The sequence below is a fragment of the Ictidomys tridecemlineatus genome, assembly GCF_052094955.1.
Source record: "Ictidomys tridecemlineatus isolate mIctTri1 chromosome 12 unlocalized genomic scaffold, mIctTri1.hap1 SUPER_12_unloc_8, whole genome shotgun sequence".
NCBI classification, from domain to species: domain Eukaryota; kingdom Metazoa; phylum Chordata; class Mammalia; order Rodentia; family Sciuridae; genus Ictidomys; species Ictidomys tridecemlineatus.
The window spans coordinates 671,773-688,588 of record NW_027520966.1 but is presented as its reverse complement, the minus strand read 5'-3'; the positions used below and the strand labels follow the sequence as shown (position 1 = coordinate 688,588).

General features: G+C 48.6%; 1 protein-coding gene across 20 annotated transcripts in view; it reads left to right on the top strand.

Annotated features, from left to right (window-relative positions):
- The window catches only part of LOC144364729 (mitotic spindle assembly checkpoint protein MAD1-like), a 269,288-nt gene that overhangs the window by 17,645 nt on the left and 234,827 nt on the right, over positions 1-16,816 (top strand). The window lies entirely within an intron of this gene.

The following is a 16,816-nucleotide window of genomic DNA, read 5'->3' as shown; positions in this document are numbered from 1 at the left end:
TGTGATTGTAACCTGAGAGGTTGGGGATGAACTGGATTTAGGGTTAAGCCATGATAGTGGATGTTGTCCTACTCGGGCCCCTGGAGCAGCCTCTGTAACTTGTCTGTGCCAAGCTCATTGCCAGTGGGTGGGTGGAGGGATTCAGAATGGGCTGCATGTTGGAGCTGCTGGCCATCATGTTCTGACACATACAAAGGGCAGAGCTGTTCCTGTTACCAGTCCCATCTGTCTTCTGTCCCGTCTTTCTGGGTACCACTGCTCATCTGATACAGCACTGGCTTTGTGGTCCTCTGCCTGTTAGCTGCTGTGGCCCTCTGCAGATTGATTGCCTCCCAGCCTTGGTCCAGCTCCCCCTTCTCAGTTCTCAATGTGTTCTAAGTCTCAGGGAGAGTGTGGATTGATCCTTTTGAATGAGTCATTGGACCCCAGAACACAGGCCTGTGAAGTTTAAGGAGCCGTTTGTTTTATTTGCTCAGGGGATTGTAAAACTTGCAGTTTCCTGGTGTCTTTCCTGCTGCTCTGGGAAAGTGAGGACTGAGACTTACTGAGCTGTCCTTTGCTATAATTATACATCGACTGCTGGCTCTGGAATCTGCCACCTTCTGATTGGCAATGTTGGCTTCAGTTCTGTTCCTTGACAATGCCTCTTGATTTTCTTTTTGTCTTGAGAAGTCACAGAGGACAGACCAGGCTGCTGTTTCCTCTTGAACTCCACCTGCAGAATCTGGGCTCATGGAGAGCTGGCCCAGCAGGGCTGATGCTGTTTGTTTCCTCCTGTTCTCTGAACTTGCTAGGTATCCAAATGGGTCTTGGAGCTTCTCTGATCACCCGACACATCTCCATTTCTTACATTTCTTGTAAGGGAGATAAGAAGCCCCTTGTGCCTGATTGGCTCTGTTGGAGAGGTCTGCCAGCAGCTTCTAGCATCAGTCAGATACGTAGAACTGATGTGTCTGGCTGCCATTCTGACCAGAATGGCACCAACTTCTCTGTCCAGATTGGAATGTCCAGCTGCTCCTTGAACCATTTGGACCCATCCCTTCTGTCTGGGGACCCTGTTTTGTGGCTGGCATGAGGGCGGGCTGGTTCTTGGGAGGCCACATGCTATGTGTGTTGTTCTTCCTATTGTCCCAAGTCCCTGGCGGTGGTGCCTGTTGCCATCCTGGGGCTGGGCAGGAAGAAGGAGTGGGCACTGCGGGCACTGTGTGTCCCCATCTAGGGCAAGTGGATCTGACCTTTGCCCCTTAGCTAGTGAGACCCTTACCAGGGGCCACACCACTCTAGGCCCCTCTTATCATGGCTGAAAATGAGCACAGTATTTCTCCCACTCAGTGCTTGTGAAGTAGAGCCAAATCGCATCCCTAGGACATGCCTCAAGGTGTTACTGTCCTTTTGGAAGGCAGAGGGGTGCCATCCTTACTGTGGTGGACCCTTGGGCTCCTGAGGTTCCCTTGCTGGGGGACATCTGTGACGGGCAGGTCTTTCTCCTGCTTCATGTGTTGTGCCTGGTTCTCTTTGGGCTGTTGTGGGGGCCTGGTATCTTGGAAGCCTCTGTGCTACTTGCTTACATTCCTGCCCCCCCACCCCCCCACTGCCACCCAGCTGTCTGAGCACCCACCTTCTTGGGGCAGGCTTTGAGCTCAGGTGATTTGAGGGCCATGGTTATGCTTGTCCTGTAGGTCTGGCATACAGATCAGCTGCATTAGATGAGGCCCTTCATCAGAGTCACCTAGAGCTTGGGCCCTGGGGTGCAATTCAGTGTCAGAAAGGTGCCGTTAGCATGCATGAGGTGTTGGGATTGATCCTCAGCACCAAAAAAGAAGAGAATAATTTCTCCACTTAAACTGGATGTGGTGATGAATACCTGTAGTCTATTACTCGAGAGGCTAAGGCAGCAGGATCTCTTGAACCCCTGAGTTTGAGGCCAGCCTGGGCAGCATAGTGAGACCCTGTGTTAAAAAAAAAAAATCATCTGGAGTTTGGAGAAAGTAGATTCCTGGGCTAAGCTCAGATCTAGTAGGTCAGCATCCCCAAAGGCTGGACTTAATATTGGGGTGACCTTGAGAACTGCCATGATGAGGATTTTGGCTTTTTTTCTTTTCTGGGGAAGCAGGTTTTGGGCAGTAATTAGGGCTTTCTTTGTAGGGTGGGTGATTCGGCAGAGCTTTGTACTTCCTGAGATTGAAGCTGGTGTCGGGAATGGGCACCAGGGGAGCAGGGAACAGTTGAAGCCCAGTGCTCTGACTTGGGGTCTTTGCAGGAGCAGTTGCATATTTGCATGTTTACACATTTGTGCAAAGACACACGACTCAGTACCAGTTTAGGGACCCACCACTTGAAATCCATCCAGGGACCTGAGATGGTCAGCCAGCTGTCACTGAGGAAGACTGTGTGGGAGTGGGTTTTGGTCTCTGACATTTAGGCTGAGGCTCTGCCATGATTTTGGGGCGTGTTTGTCGCTGGCTCTATGGGTTCCAGCCACCACTAGGTGGCACTACCCCCTTGGTGATCTGACTTTCCTCTCCGAGCCTTGTGGGTACCCTTTGCAGCCTGTCCTTGGGCCATTTGCCCTCCTATACAGACTTTTTCATTAATACCAGGGGTCTGACTGACCAGGGTGCAAGGATTCTTTTGTCCCAGTTTCTGCCATTTCTGGGGTGCGTTGAGGGGGCAGGCAGCAGCTCTCCCCTGTCAAGTGCCTGCCATGTCCTTGATGAGTCTCTCTAGGGGTCTTGAGCCCTCTGGGGTCTGTGTGCTTCTGGTGCTGAAAGCAGGTACTATCAGTGTGGGTGCTCTTCTGAAAACTGAGGTCTGGCTTTCCTGAGATTGTCAGGGGATGTGTGGCTTTAGACTCTGGCTTAACATCAAGTTCTCTATAATGTGACAGTGATCACCTTCCCAGTTTGGGATTTTTTATGTCTGAGAAGGCCAGGGCTGGGACTGGGGCTGTAGCTCAGTGACAGCGCTTGCCTTGCATGTGTGAGGCACTGGGGTTGTCAATCCTTAGCACCACATAAAAATAAATAAAGGCATGCTGTCTATCTACAACTACAAAAATATAATAAAATGAAATAAAGTAAGATAAATAAAGCCCAGAGATATTAGGAGAGATGGTTGGGTGAGTTGGATGAGTTGGCTGGGGTGGGTCTTTTGGCACAAACCATGAGGAAGACACTTTGGGCTGAGGTACTGTGTCTGTCATATGAGGATGTATCCAGTGCACAGGATCACATGGGCTAGGTGCAGATTAGGCTTCCTGAGAGTCCCAGGGAGGGAGGAAATGGCAATGTGTGTGTGATGCTGTGGCATGGGGTGACAGGGACCTGTGACCCAGCAGGGATGGAGAGCATTGGTGCTAGGAAGCATGTAAGCATGATATCCTCATCCTGAGGGGCTTTGAGAGTTTACTGAAGGATTCAGCACAGTGTGGGGTGGCGACATGATGAACTTGGTCTTTCAAGAGCTCTGTCTGTCTAGGGAATGACTTGAAGTACGGAAAGTGCACAGTTGGAGGCGGTGGTGACCAGGAAGGACTGCCTGGGGCCCTGATGGAATCGTAGAGACGGGCTGGTAGGAAAGATAGAGTGGAGTCCATCCTAGGAACCCAAGGGTGCTACTTTTTAGAAAATGATTTGAATAAGATTAATTAATAAATTATTTTAATAGAAAAATCCTATTGACACATTTCAAGATGAACAGAAGTATTTGTGAAAATTTAACAATTATGATTGAAACTCTCAGCCAGCTAGGAAAAGAAGGGAAATTCCATAAGCAGATAAAAGCCATTTGTGAAAAACAACAATGAATATAATATTGATAGACTGACCACTGCCCTGACATGGGGACGAGGCAGAGCTGTCATTGTACTGAATGTCCTCGCTGTGCAATCAGGTAAGAGAAAGAAAAGGTTAGACAAGCTGGATAGAACAAATGAAACTGTCTCCATTTGGAGACAACATAATTATTTATCTCAGAAGTCTTGAGGAGTGAATAAAAAAGTATCTAGGGCCAGGCAGAGGGAGGCTGAGGCAGGAGGGTTGCAAGTTCAAGGCCATTCTCAGCAATTTAGTGAGACCATTTCTCAAACAAACAAACATACAAACAAAAACTCTGGAGGTTCAGCTCAGAGGTAAAAGCACCCCTGGGTTCAATCTCCTGTATTACTCCTGCCCCTCAAAAAAGTACCTGGACCAATTAGAGAGGTTAAGAGGGTCATAGAATGCAGGAACAATATACAAAAATAGATTATATTTCTGTGTACTAGCAGCAAACCATTAGAAATACTGTTTGTGTTGTACTGTTTACAATAACATCAGAACCCAGTGGTGCATGCCTATAATCTCAGCTACTCCAGAGGCTGAGGCAAGAGGATCACAGTTTTGAGGCCAGCCTAGGCAATGTAGCAAGACCCTGTATTTAAAAAAAAGAGTGAGGGGTAGAGGGGGGCACTGCGGTTGTAGCTCAGTGGTAGAGCACTTGCCTAGCATGTAGAAGGCCCAGGGTTCCATCCTCAGCACTGCAAAACAAACAATCTACATGTAAAATACTTAGGGATAAATTTAACAAAATGTTTAAGATCTGCACTCTGGAACCCATAAGATGCAGCTGACAGTAATTAAAGATGACCTAATAATATAGGGAAATGGAGAGAAACCATAAGAGGAAAAAATAAACTCCCTGTGCTCTCAGCACAGCACTCCGATACCAGCTGTGGTTTTCCACACAGCAAGCTGTCCTCCATGGACACCAGTGAGTGGCTGCAGTTCAGTTCAGACACTGTCTACTTGGAGTTAGTGTCAGATTCCCCCAGGTAAAAGGCTAAGGAACCTTCAGTTGTGCAGCTGTCTGGAAGCTCTGTGGTTTTTGGGGGGCCTTCCTCTGTAGGCATAATCGATGGCATCATTGACCATTGTGGCCAGCTACCTCCTGCTGCTCTCTCCTTTGTGGAGGGTGAGTGCCAGCTTGACATCCTGCCTTGCTCTATCTTTTTCTTTTTTTTTTAAGAGAGAGTGAGAGAGGAGAGAGAGAGAGAGAATTTTTTAATATTTATTTTTTAGTTTTCGGCGGACACAACATCTTTGTTTGTATGTGGTGCTGAGGATCGAACCCGGGCCGCACGCATGCCAGGCGAGTGTGCTACCACTTGAGCCACATCCCCAGCCCCTGCCTTGCTCTTTCTGGTGAAGTGCCTCATCCTGAAGTTTCCTAGGGCAGCCCGTGGCCAGCTGTCTCATTAGCATACAAAGGACCATTATCCCTCTGGAGATTTCAAGGGTTTTAGGAACTTAAGTCAGGAGACAGTGAGAAAGACCAAATATGTTCCACAGCATCATGGAGTGATCATGTTTGTATTAGAAGAGCCAATATTGTTAAGATGGAAGTTCTCTTGAATTAATCCTTGTATTCAGCACAGTCTCAATAAACTGATTTCTAAAATTCATATCAAAACATTCAGGACCTAGACTAGCTGTAACAATTTCAAAAAAAGGTAGAGGGCTTATATTGGCCAATTTCAAGGCTAGCTATAAATGTAGTGTGTTAAAAGAGTATCGTATTGGTAACTCAGTGGAACAGAGTGGAAAATTCAGAAATAATTCTAGAATGCAGTATCAGTAGATTTTTGTGGAAATTGTAAAATAAATTTAGTGGGAGGTGCCAGGCTCTGGTGCACACCTGTAATCACAGTGACTGAGGAGGCTGAGGCAGGAGGATTGTGTGTTCAAAGCCAGCTTCAGCAACTTAGTGAGGCCGTAAGCAACTCAGTGAGACCAGTCTCTAAATAAAATACAAAAAAGGACTGGGGGTGTGGCTTAGTGGTTAGGTGCCCATGGGTTCCATCCCTGGTTCAAAAAAAAAAAAAGAATTTTGTGGGAGAACAATAATCTTTTCAACAAATGGTTGTAGAACAATAGTGTGTCTGTGGTGTGAGCCTGAACACTCACCTCACACTGAACACAGGATTTAACTCAAAGTGGGCCACATACCTATGCATTAAAGCTAGAACTTCTGTATTTGGCAAAGAGTTCTTAGGACATACAGAGCATGAATTATACATGAAAAAATTCGATAAATTAGACTTCATTAAAATTTAAAAACCTCTCAAAACACACAAGAAAGTAAAAAAAGCAGATCATGGACTAGGAGAAAATATTTGTAATACGTGTACCCAACAGAAGACTTGTATCCAGAACATACAAATATTACTTATGAATCTATAAGATGACCAGATTAAAAAGGGCCAAAGAGTTTGAACAGATGCTTTACATGAGAAGATATATGCATGGTAAATAAGGACAGTGAGAAGACGCTCAGCATCATTTGTCATTAGGGGAATACAAATTACTCATGTTGAAATACCACTACGTACCCAACAGTCTGCCCAAAAATAGAAACACTGGCCCTCCCAGCTGTCGGTAGCGATGGGGAACAACCAGACCTTGTAAACATTGCTTTTGGAACTAGGAGATGGTACAACCATTTTGGAAATGTTTTGGGAGCATTTTTACAATTAGAACATGACCCAGTGATTTTACTTTTAGATATTTACCCAAAAGAAATGAAAGCATGACTTCGCGAAGGCTTGTACAAGGATGTCCTAGGAGCTTTGTCCTGCCTGTCGGTAGGAGAGAGGAGAGTGTACCATGGGCTGCCCACACAGTGGAAGGCCACCCAACAGTGAGGAGTGCAGAAGCATGTGTGAGCCTCTGGCTGATAGAAGGAACTTCAGCTTGGACTGTACGACTGCATTTACTTGTAGTGTTAGAAAGGGCAACGCTGACCTGTAGTGACCGGAAGCAGGCCAGATTTCTCTTGAGATCACAGGGAGTCTTAGGGTGCTGGGAATACTCTAGCGTGAGGGAGGTGCTGCCTGCATGGGCATGTGCAAGTCAGGACTTGCGGTGCTGCAGCTTTAAAATGGGTATAAGAGAGGCCTTGAAGAAGCTGATTTGTATGTTGGAAAGCCTTTGGGGATTACTTGGACTGGACTGGAGAGAAGATGGAGCTGCTGTTTAGAGTCAGCCTTGTTTTGGGAAGGAGTCTGTCCCTTAGCTTGTTGAAGGCCATGGCAGCCTGAACCTCCTGGGCGGCTTTTAGTGCCAGGCTTCCTCAGTCTGTCTGGGTCTTTGGGGCTTAGGGCACTAGTGCTGTGGAAGTGGCATTGGATGAGTAGTGGCAATGTGGAGTCCAGGCGTCGGCTGCAGAAAGGCAATTTTGCATGATTGCCTAAAATCAAAAACAGTCATGTGGCAAATGTGAGTGGCTAAAATGAGTAGTATGGCGTGGTCTTCATCCGTCACCTCCACCAGGGGAGCTCATCCTGGGGTGGCTGTCCTTGCCAGCTTCCTAGCCCTGGGACATTGTGTTCTAATGTTCACGGATGCCAATCACACAACAGTAGAAGGGACAGTTTCCCTGTCCATCTTTCCAGGTAATGCCTGATAACTTTCTCATCTGTCTTTCTAGAAGCATGCGAAGGTGCAGCTTGCTGTTTGTGCATTTCTTTTTAGGTGGGGCTTTTTCTGTTTTGTTGTGCATCTGTTTTTCACCTAGTTTTTGTATTTTAGTGCCTGCAGTGAGGAGCTACCCAGGATTCCATAGTATGAATGGACTCTTATTACCTTCAGTCCTCTGTTGAGGAGACAGTAAGGTTGTTTCCAGTTTTTCCCCAATCAGCAGCGCTGTGTTGGTTGGATGAATTCTTAAAAGCAGAATTTTTAGTTCAAAACATATGCACATTTGAAATTGATAGCTCGTGCCAAATTGCCCTTCAAAACTGCTGTACATTTCAATCATCATATGTGAGTCTCATTGCTTAATTGGGGTAATGTGCTTTGGAAGGTTCTAGCAGATTCGGAGCAAGTCACAACAAAGTGAGATGAGCAGGCATCTTCAGTGGCTTGGCTTTTTAAAAAATTGATTTAGCGATTCTTATTGAGAGAAGAGCCTTATTAAATAGGCATGGAGTGGGGCTGGGGATGTGGCTCAAGTGGTAGCGCGCTTGCCTGGCATGTGTGCGATGCTGGGTTCGATCCTCAGCACCACATACAAATAAAGATGTTGTGTCTGCAGAAAAGCTAAAAAAAATAAATATTAAAAAAAAAATTCTCTCTCTCTTAAAAAAAAAAAAGGGCTGGGGATGTGGCTCAAGCAGTAGAGTGCTCGCCTGGCATGCATGCAGCCTGGGTTCAATCCTCAGCACCACATACAAACAAAGATGTTGTGTCCGCCAAAAATTTAAAAAAAAAATATTAAAATTCTCTCTCTCTCTTTCAAAAAAAAAGGGCATGGAGCGAGCATCGGGTCCCTTTGTAGTCAAGTCTCTGCTTTACAGAGAGAACAATTTGCCTGTGGCCAAGATACCTCTGTGGTTTGGCTCCTGGCCCTGTCCCTTTGTGCCTGAGCCTGGCCTTTTTTCAGATCCGCTGGTGGGCATCATACCTGTTAGGTGCATGGGGCTTGCTGGGAACCCAGGAGGGTGTGGAGGTTGATGGTGTAGGGGGATGGAGAGCAGGAGGTCTATGTCAGCTCTGAAGCCTGGCAGCTGTGACCACCTGAAACTGCTGACCCGTCACCAGGAGTCAGTGGAGAACCTCCAAGTGCTGACCTGGACATTTTCCCAAAACATTTGTAGCCTGGCCAGATGTCAGGTTTTGGGGACCTGCTTCCCTGATGTGCGAGACCAATTAGAAGGACAGCAAGGGGGAGTGCGTGGTCTCCTTCTAAGGAAGGAGCTAATTGACCCGCCGGGATGCTGTCGTTACCCTGATTTGTGTGTTCATGGTACATAATTACCAGGGCTTTGGGTTGATTAGTGCAAGGAGCTCTGTTGGTGCTTGGGAAGGTGGGTGAGCTGTCAGGTGTCTTGGCCCTTTGTCACTGGTCTTGGCTTGGTTTTCTTTGAGGCTCAGAATCAGAAAAAGAGGAAAGAAACATTCGACTCCTGGGTGCTTGTGGCCCTTTCCCCTGCTTTTCTTTTGGGCTCTCTCTTCTTAAAGTTAAGAGTCCTTAACTGTGAGCTTTTCCTGTCAAGCCCACAAAATAGTGAGGGAGGGACCTTCAGGCCCCTTGTCTGTAATGGGCTCATCCCACACCCAGGAGCCCCAGAACTGAGGGCCTCTTGAGCTAGTCGACAGCTCCTCACAGGCTCAGGCACCTTAAAGGTCAGCCTGTTCTCCTGTGGTAGAACTGGTTGCTTGCTGCTTTCTGTTTGGCTTTCTTTAAGTGCTGTCCTTTTAGCTGTTTGGGATTGAAAGGTAGGCCTTGTCTTCTGAGCCTTGGTGTGTGCATACAGCAGGCATTCACTGGTGTTGGGAGAGGGAGAGGGGTGTTCATATGTTAGGCGTGGTACAGGCTGGAACCCTCATCTCCCAGTGGGAAGCAGAGCAAGGGGAGCCCCAGGGAGGCAGCCCATCTGCTTCTTTGCCCCTTGTGAAGTTTGGGTGCCTGTTCTCGTGACATTGGTGGCCACCCTGATGTGCTGATGGCTTCAAGAGGAGAAAGACAGGCCATGGCTATTTTATTCAGGTTAAGTTGGGCAGGCTGGGATGGGGCTGTCCCCTCTGCTTGTACTACACCCTGAACAGATGTGGTGGCAGGGTGGAACATGGAAGAGAAGCTTTCCAGGAGAGACGCCTCCTGTGGCCCAGACAGTTGTGCACTCTGCAGGGCGAGTTTCTGACCTGGAATTGCTTTATACTTCTTGTTTTGTTCCTGGTGCCCTAAGCTCTTTCTGGGGCTTTCCTCCACATTTCGAAGATAGGGCTCTTCTACTGTGTCTCCTTTTAAATTGAGATAATAAAATCTAAAGCCAGATGGTAAAAGGATTTAGCTCTTGGAGGCTGTGATGATTCCCAGGGGATTGTATTGGAGGTACAGTGGCATTTCAGGTGTCCAGGTTCGTTTTGCCTCAGCAGGCCTGCTGGGTCCTGCCACTTGTTGGCTCTTCCTTGTCAGCTGCAGGGTCCTAAGACTTCTCTCTGCCCCAGGAAAACACGGAGAGCCTTGGAACCCAGCATGAGAAAGGGTCAGTTCATTCAGAGAAGCTGTGTGTGGGGGGTGGTGGTGGTGGTGGTTGCAGTTGACAGAAAGTTGAAGCCAGCTGAGCACAGGCTGTGCCCAGGTAGCTTCCAGATGACATGTGGCCTTTAGAGGGCCAGTGTCTTGGGCAGGTGTGTTTAGGCCTGGCTTTCCCCTTAAGCCTTGAGGCTGTGAGGGTCACCCTGGATCACAGGGCCCTGAGCCATGGTGTCTTTCCTCACAACATGCCATCACTTGCATCAGAAACTACAAGTCCTGCTCTTGCTGTCCTGCCTGTCCCAGCTTCCCATGCTGTCCTGCCTGGCCAGAGCACATGTTCCCTTGCTGTTGAACCTCCCAGACCTGGTGCCCAGGTCCCCTGCCTCCTGAGCCCTGCATTGTTCTGCCTGGGAATCAAGTTCTGGTCCTTCTGAGACAGGTGGGAGGTGTAGCAGGGGTTGGAGGGTGGCTGGCCACTGTGTACACTGTGGAAAGCTGGTGCTGTGGAGCAGGCTGTCCTTCAAGAAGAGTCTGTTGTTCAGACATATCGGGGAGTAGGTTTGTACTAACAGCTGTGAAATGAAATGATTATTTAAATGGCAGGCACAGGGCTGTCTGAGAGGTTGCAGGGCATTGGTGGTCTTTCTTGTTCTCTACATTTTCCTTTGTGATGTTTCCATTGGATCTGGGTGCAGAGCTCTGAGCTGCCCCTGAAGCCCGAGTTCCCATGTACATTTTGAACACCTGCAAAATGCCTTGTTCTGCATAAGCTCTGCAGCCTGAAATGCTGCTGGTATCTTAGGAAGGAAGTCTAGGCCTTCTGTGTGTAGGCTCTTGCCAGGCAGTGGGGCCTGCTGAGGCCATGGAGCTCTTATCTGATGAGGATCCCTGAGGGATGAAAAGGAGGAGGATGAGGTGAATGTGGTACCTGACTACAGGGATGGTGGGAAACAGCATGGGCAGGTGTGGAGTGATTTGGGTGGAATAGGGTGCTGTCCACGGGTCAGGTCAGTGGCGCTGAGTCAGCATCATGCATGGCCTGAGTGAAGCTTTACTCTCATTGAGACCTTCTGCTTCCCATCATGCTGACCAGCGGGAACATTGAGATATACAGAGGCTTTGAAGGCTTTGTTGTCAGTGACCATAGTGGAGTTCTCTGTCTTATTCTTCCTAGTGCCATTGGACTCTGGTTTAAAGTACTTTGCATTCCTGAGGAGGTCAAGCCATACTGTGTTGGGTTCTTTTTATGGCCTGGATGTGTCTATGTGTAGATCACTTGCTTTAGTGAGCTTTCTCTCATTGTAACAAATACCTGAGATAATCAACCTACCAAGAGAAAAGGTTTATCTTGGTTCATAGTTTTATAGGTTCCAGTCTCCAATAATTGGCCCTGTTGTTTTGGGCCTGAGGCGAGGCAGCACATCATGGTGGGAGCCTGTGATGGAGTGAAACCACTTATGTCATTGCCTAGAAGCAAAGGAGAGGAAAAGGAAGAGACTAAGATCCTACAGTCCTCTTCAAGAGCATGCTCCCAGTGCGCTAAGGACCTCCTAATGGACCCTGCCTCTAAAGGTTCCACACCCCTGCATGTAGTGCCACACTGAGGTCCATGCCCTTAACAGAGCTCTTTCAGGGGACATTTAAGATCCAAACTATAGCACTGCCCTTCCTTGTATCTGCATTGAGTTCTTTTTTGGGCCTGGATATATGTCTGTATAGGTAGCCATGCATTCATCTTGGCATTGTGGACTCAGGATGTGGGGGTCCTTGGGGTGGCACTCTCAAATTGCCACTTGTGATGATTTCTGGTGCATCTGTAGAGGCACAGATGTGGCATGACCCTTCCTCCCCACTTTCTGCTGGCCATGCTATGGATAGTACCCGGGGCCTGTGCATGCAAGGCAAGTGCTTGATCACTGGGCTGCACCCCATCCCTAGAGGCATGCTTTCTGAGGCACTGAGACAGAGGTACCCAGATTGAACTGAGCCTACCCTCCCTTCTGGGGCCTTTGTGGGGTAGTTCTGACAGGCTCTTTGTCATAATAACTCAGATGGCACCCAGACAGAACTGAACCAAAATTGCACTTCACCCACATGGACAAGGATGTGGTGCTGTGGACAAGTGCAAATTCCTGTTGAAGAAGAAAAGAGGGGCTAATTCAGTGGTCCCAGAAGACCTGAGAACACAGGGGTCTGTAGCAGACCTCTTGTGTTGTGTTCTGTGCTGTTTCTGCCTTGACTTTTGCTGCCTGTGCTCCCTGTCCTTGCAGAGGATGCTCTAGTCTAAAGGAAGACTGTGCCTGAAAAGCCACCTAACTCACAGTCTGTGGAGGTCAGGTTCATGGTGTGTGCATTGATTACCATTTTCAGTGCCAGTGTGTGATGTGGCAGGTTCGTGGGGTAAGTCCTGTAGCCTCAGCACTGTGGGACCGGGTCTGGAAGGCACAGTTGCCTTCAGGTCTGGACCCCTTTGTTCAGGTTCTTGCCCAGCATGATGTTGGGATGTGTGCAGATGAGTGGTGGGTTAGCTTGGGTCTTCTGTTGAGAGACAGGGCTGCAGCTGAAGAGGCCATCCTGCAGGACCAGGACTCAGGAGCAGGAAGTCCTGGGAGGTCCTGCAGCCTGTGGTGTATCTAGAAGATGGATTGAGAACTTTTTTGATTATTGTGCAGATTTTGTTTTCTTTCGGGAGTAGAGTCTCCCAACTTTGGGGATACTGTTTTGACACAGATCTCTTCTTAGGTGTTCTGTGAGGAGTCTTAGTTGAGAGGGAAGTGTGTTGGGGTACCATCAAGCTGATACCGTACAGGTGTGCTCTGGCCCAGAGGGATGCTGCAGGGAGGAATGTGGAGGGAAGACCTGTCTCTTGTCTTCAACTTGCACACACCACAGTGTATCTGTCCTTAGTCTGTGCGCACTGGCATCCTATGGTCTCTCTGTTCTCCTGGTGGCTGGGGTATTGGAGCAGTTACTCTGTTACTTGGAGTTAGAGAGGGGCAAGAGCCTGGAGGGAGCCAGAGGGTCTGACAGACAGGTGGTCATGAGAGCCTGTGACTGTCAGCCTTGCTGCGAATGTCATACAGTGGGCAAGAGGGAAATCCTCTGTGGCGGGGTGAGTCAGTGTCTGCCTCGTGGACAGTGGCTATCTTACAGCCTGGGAGAAGGCCCAGCATTTGTGGCCTGCACTCTGGACCCAGGGGGAAGTACTCATGGATGTTGAAAGTACCTTGGTTGCTCTTGGGCCTTCTGGAAAGCATATATGTGTCCTGCTATTTGGGGACAGCAGAGTGTCTGGTATTTATTTGCTCAGTAATAGGAGTGATGGGAGGCCTGTGAAGGAGCTGGGGTTGGCGAGAGCAGATACCCTGGGCAGACTTGGAGGGTTTGTTGTGGGAGTGTGCTTTGGGCCTGAGGAGAGGCCTTGACTTACCTGCCTCTGGCTTGGGTTCTGGTTTCTGGACTGTAGGAGGAAGATGGCATCTAAGCATGTGGCATGCGTCAGGTGTCTACAGAGTGATTGGTAGGTGGTGGCTGTTGTGTTTGTTGGTGACTGTCTCCTGTTGGGGTGAGAATAGCCCTGGCAGCAAGGTGCCCTGGGGACATTCCTGAACCCAGCACCTCAGAAAGTCTCTATATCTCCTTGAATGGACTTTCTTTGTGCATATGTTCAGTCTGAAGAGGAATCTCCTTCCCTGTCCTGCTATTTACCTGCATTGTTGAAAATGAGAGATGCCAAAGGTCAGGGTGGACCAGGTAGAGTGAGTGGGCCAAAGCGGGGGCTATAACTGTGACTTTGGAGGTTAAGCAGGAGGGGCTGAGACCCTGAATGGTGTCTGTGTCCATCTAGCACCTGAGTCTGTTAACCTCCTGGGGAAACTTGGCATGCTGACATCCAGCTCCTCTGGGGCTCTAGGGTGAATTTGAGGGGCAACCTCTTGCATTTATGTATGTACCTGAGACTTGGTGAACACTTCCCACTGTCTACTGCTACCAGAGGTGGAGGGGTTCCTGCAGGCACAAGGGAGCCCCAGAGTGCCTGTGGAATTACCAGGCTGGATCCTGTCTGCCTCAGGCTCTCCACTTCCCTGCCAGGTCCTCCTGTGCGGATCCTGTTCCCACACACAGGTGCTAGTATGGTGGGGGTGGGTGTCTGTGGGGACAGTGGGGTTTGCCTTCAGATTGATGGTCAGGATTGCATCGTGATGTCTCACATGATGCTTGACCTTCTTTTGTCCATAATAGAGTGTTTCTTGAGATCCAGGATGCGGCAGGCCTTGTCCTAGATGCTGGAGATGCAGCTGCAAGTCAGGGTTTGTTTCTGAGCAAATATCAGTTGGTGCCTCCCAGTAGGGGTGATGTTTGAATGCCAGGTGGGCGTTACAGGCAGGGTAAGTGGCTTAAGAGACTTGTATGTTTGGGAAATGTTATGTAGTTCCAAATGGTTGTAACCACAGTGCATGTGGGGGTGTATAAGCAGCTCAGGAAGCAGGCAGGGATCCATCAGGAAGGTACTGTGGGTGGTGCAGGGAGTTCAGACAAGTGCAGGTGATGGGGATTGACAGAAGGTTCTGGCCAGGGAATCTCATGCATGATGTTTGGACAGAGGCCCTTCCCTGGCTTCTCAGAGTGAGACCTTGCTGCTTGGCAAGGCCCTGTTTTGGATGTCCTAGGTTGTTTGACTCACTACAGATGCAGCAGTCCTGTGGCCATGGGAAGACAGGTAGTGCAGTCAGAGGGCTTGGTGGCAAGAGCAGTGTGTTAGTCGGTGGTGGTGAGGCCTGAAGAGTCGAGGTGGGGCTGTTCCGGGCTTTTTGTACTTCTGCATGATTCTGACGCTGACTGTCTTATTTCTTCTCCTGCTCCCTTGTGACCACAGATTCTGTTGGTAGCGCTGTGATTTTGGAAACCTCACTTATTTTCCTATTTTTTGAGCATTTGTTTGGGTTCCTGCCACTTGCCAGGCTTTGGGCAGCCCTGGGGATGTGGTCATGAGCACAGCATGGTCCCACATAGCAGGAGAAATAGCTTTTCTAAGTGCCAAGAATGAGGGGGCTCCTCTTGAGGCACATGAGTGGAGGAAACTGCGGGAGAGCTTACTTGGTTGGGGATAAACCAAGCGAGATCTGTTGTGTCTTTGCTAGGTTTGACGTTGGTGGGATTGGAGACCAGGCATTTTCTCTGGTCTGGAAGCAGGTGTTTTACAGAACACTCACGTGGTGTTCACTTGCCAGCAGATGAGCACTGTTCCCAGTGGTGGTTGCTCTAGAGAAATGTTGTGTAGCCCATTTCTAATTAGTGTCTACTTGCTTGATGGACTAGGCGGGGCCAGCTCTGATACCTCTACTTGACAGGGGAGGAACCAGAGGTTCTGAAAGGGACCAACTGGCCCAAGGTCATCCAAGTGACTCTGTTGCACCCTTGCTGGGTTGCTTGGCTGGTTTGGAGCATGGTGGGCTCTGCCCTCAGTAACCTCCATCCATCTGCTGGCTGCATGGTGCTGTGCAGCTGGTCCTGTGTCTTTGTGGCTGATCAGCCCAAAGCTGGCATGTTCAGACTCCTGCTGGGGGCCGCCCATTCAGTTAGCCTGAGCAGAACTCAGCTCACTGTGGCAGGAAGCCCACCAGCTGATGGCAGCTCTCGAAGACCTGCGGGCTCAGCAGCACCTTGGCAGGGAGGGCCTGCCAGCCTACGGCAGGGCTGGCCCACCAGCCTTCACTTGGAGGTGAGGGCCTCCCGGCAGGGCCTGGGCTTGTACCTCTGTGCAGGAGGCTGCACGGTCGAGCAAGAGTCAGTACTCGGGAGAGGAAGCGTTTAACTTCCGAGGCAGCAACACAATACTGTCTTGTTCGCAGAGGCGGCTGAGGTAGAAGATTAGCAATTAATTTTTTATTATGTGCACACTCCTCTTCAGTTCCATGGAATCAACAGCCCTCGCACAAGCAAGGAGGGGCAGGCTTCCACCTCGGTTAATTTTTCAGTGAGCTTCTGTATGTCTGCCTCTGAGCTGATAGGAATTGTTTACGAGTCTATGTGGAAGACATTTAGACACGCAATTCTCTGTATTCCCATTTGCCCCTTCTAGTTTTTACTTTTTTTGTATTGCTAGAGTTTATTGCACTTTGGTCTCAGGAGTATTTTGTCTTTTATTGGGATTGCAATTACAAAATGCAGGTATCAACCATCTTTTAGAATAGACAAGTCGTAGCATGTTTGTTTCAGAGTAGTTTCCTGTGAATCAAAGCTTCTCTCCCCCCTTTTTTTTTATTGCCTTAAAAGAAAATTAGAGTTAAGAAGGGAGTCACTGGTAGCTATTGCTTGTATTTCTTACTGTTGGGGTATTTTTATTGTTTACTGCAGCTTAGCTGCAATGATGTAGATATCCCAGTAGGGGTTGCTACTAAGTCATCTGCAAATGACCAAAGCTTGCTTGATTCTTTGGGTACAAAGACTTCATGATAGAAGATGTACTTTCCCTTGTTTCATCCATTTAGTAGATTTGGTTTTCTTTTTGTATTTTTGTAACTTAACAGTTGGTAGCTGTGATGGGATGGGTTTAGGGCAGAAGCTGGCGAGTTTTTGTCTATCAGACTAGTTTTCAAGATTGTGTGGAAATAGAATCTCTACAGCTCTGCACTTGTAGTACAAATGGGACCACCAGCCGTCCTTCTTTTCCCAACTAACGACTTTTGCCTGGGAGGCGGGACTTCAGGCACTGAAACTCGGTGGCCTAGGACAAAACAGGATCATTGGTTTTCCTAGTTTGAAAGCCACAGTAGAGAGTGTGTGAATGGATGTGGCT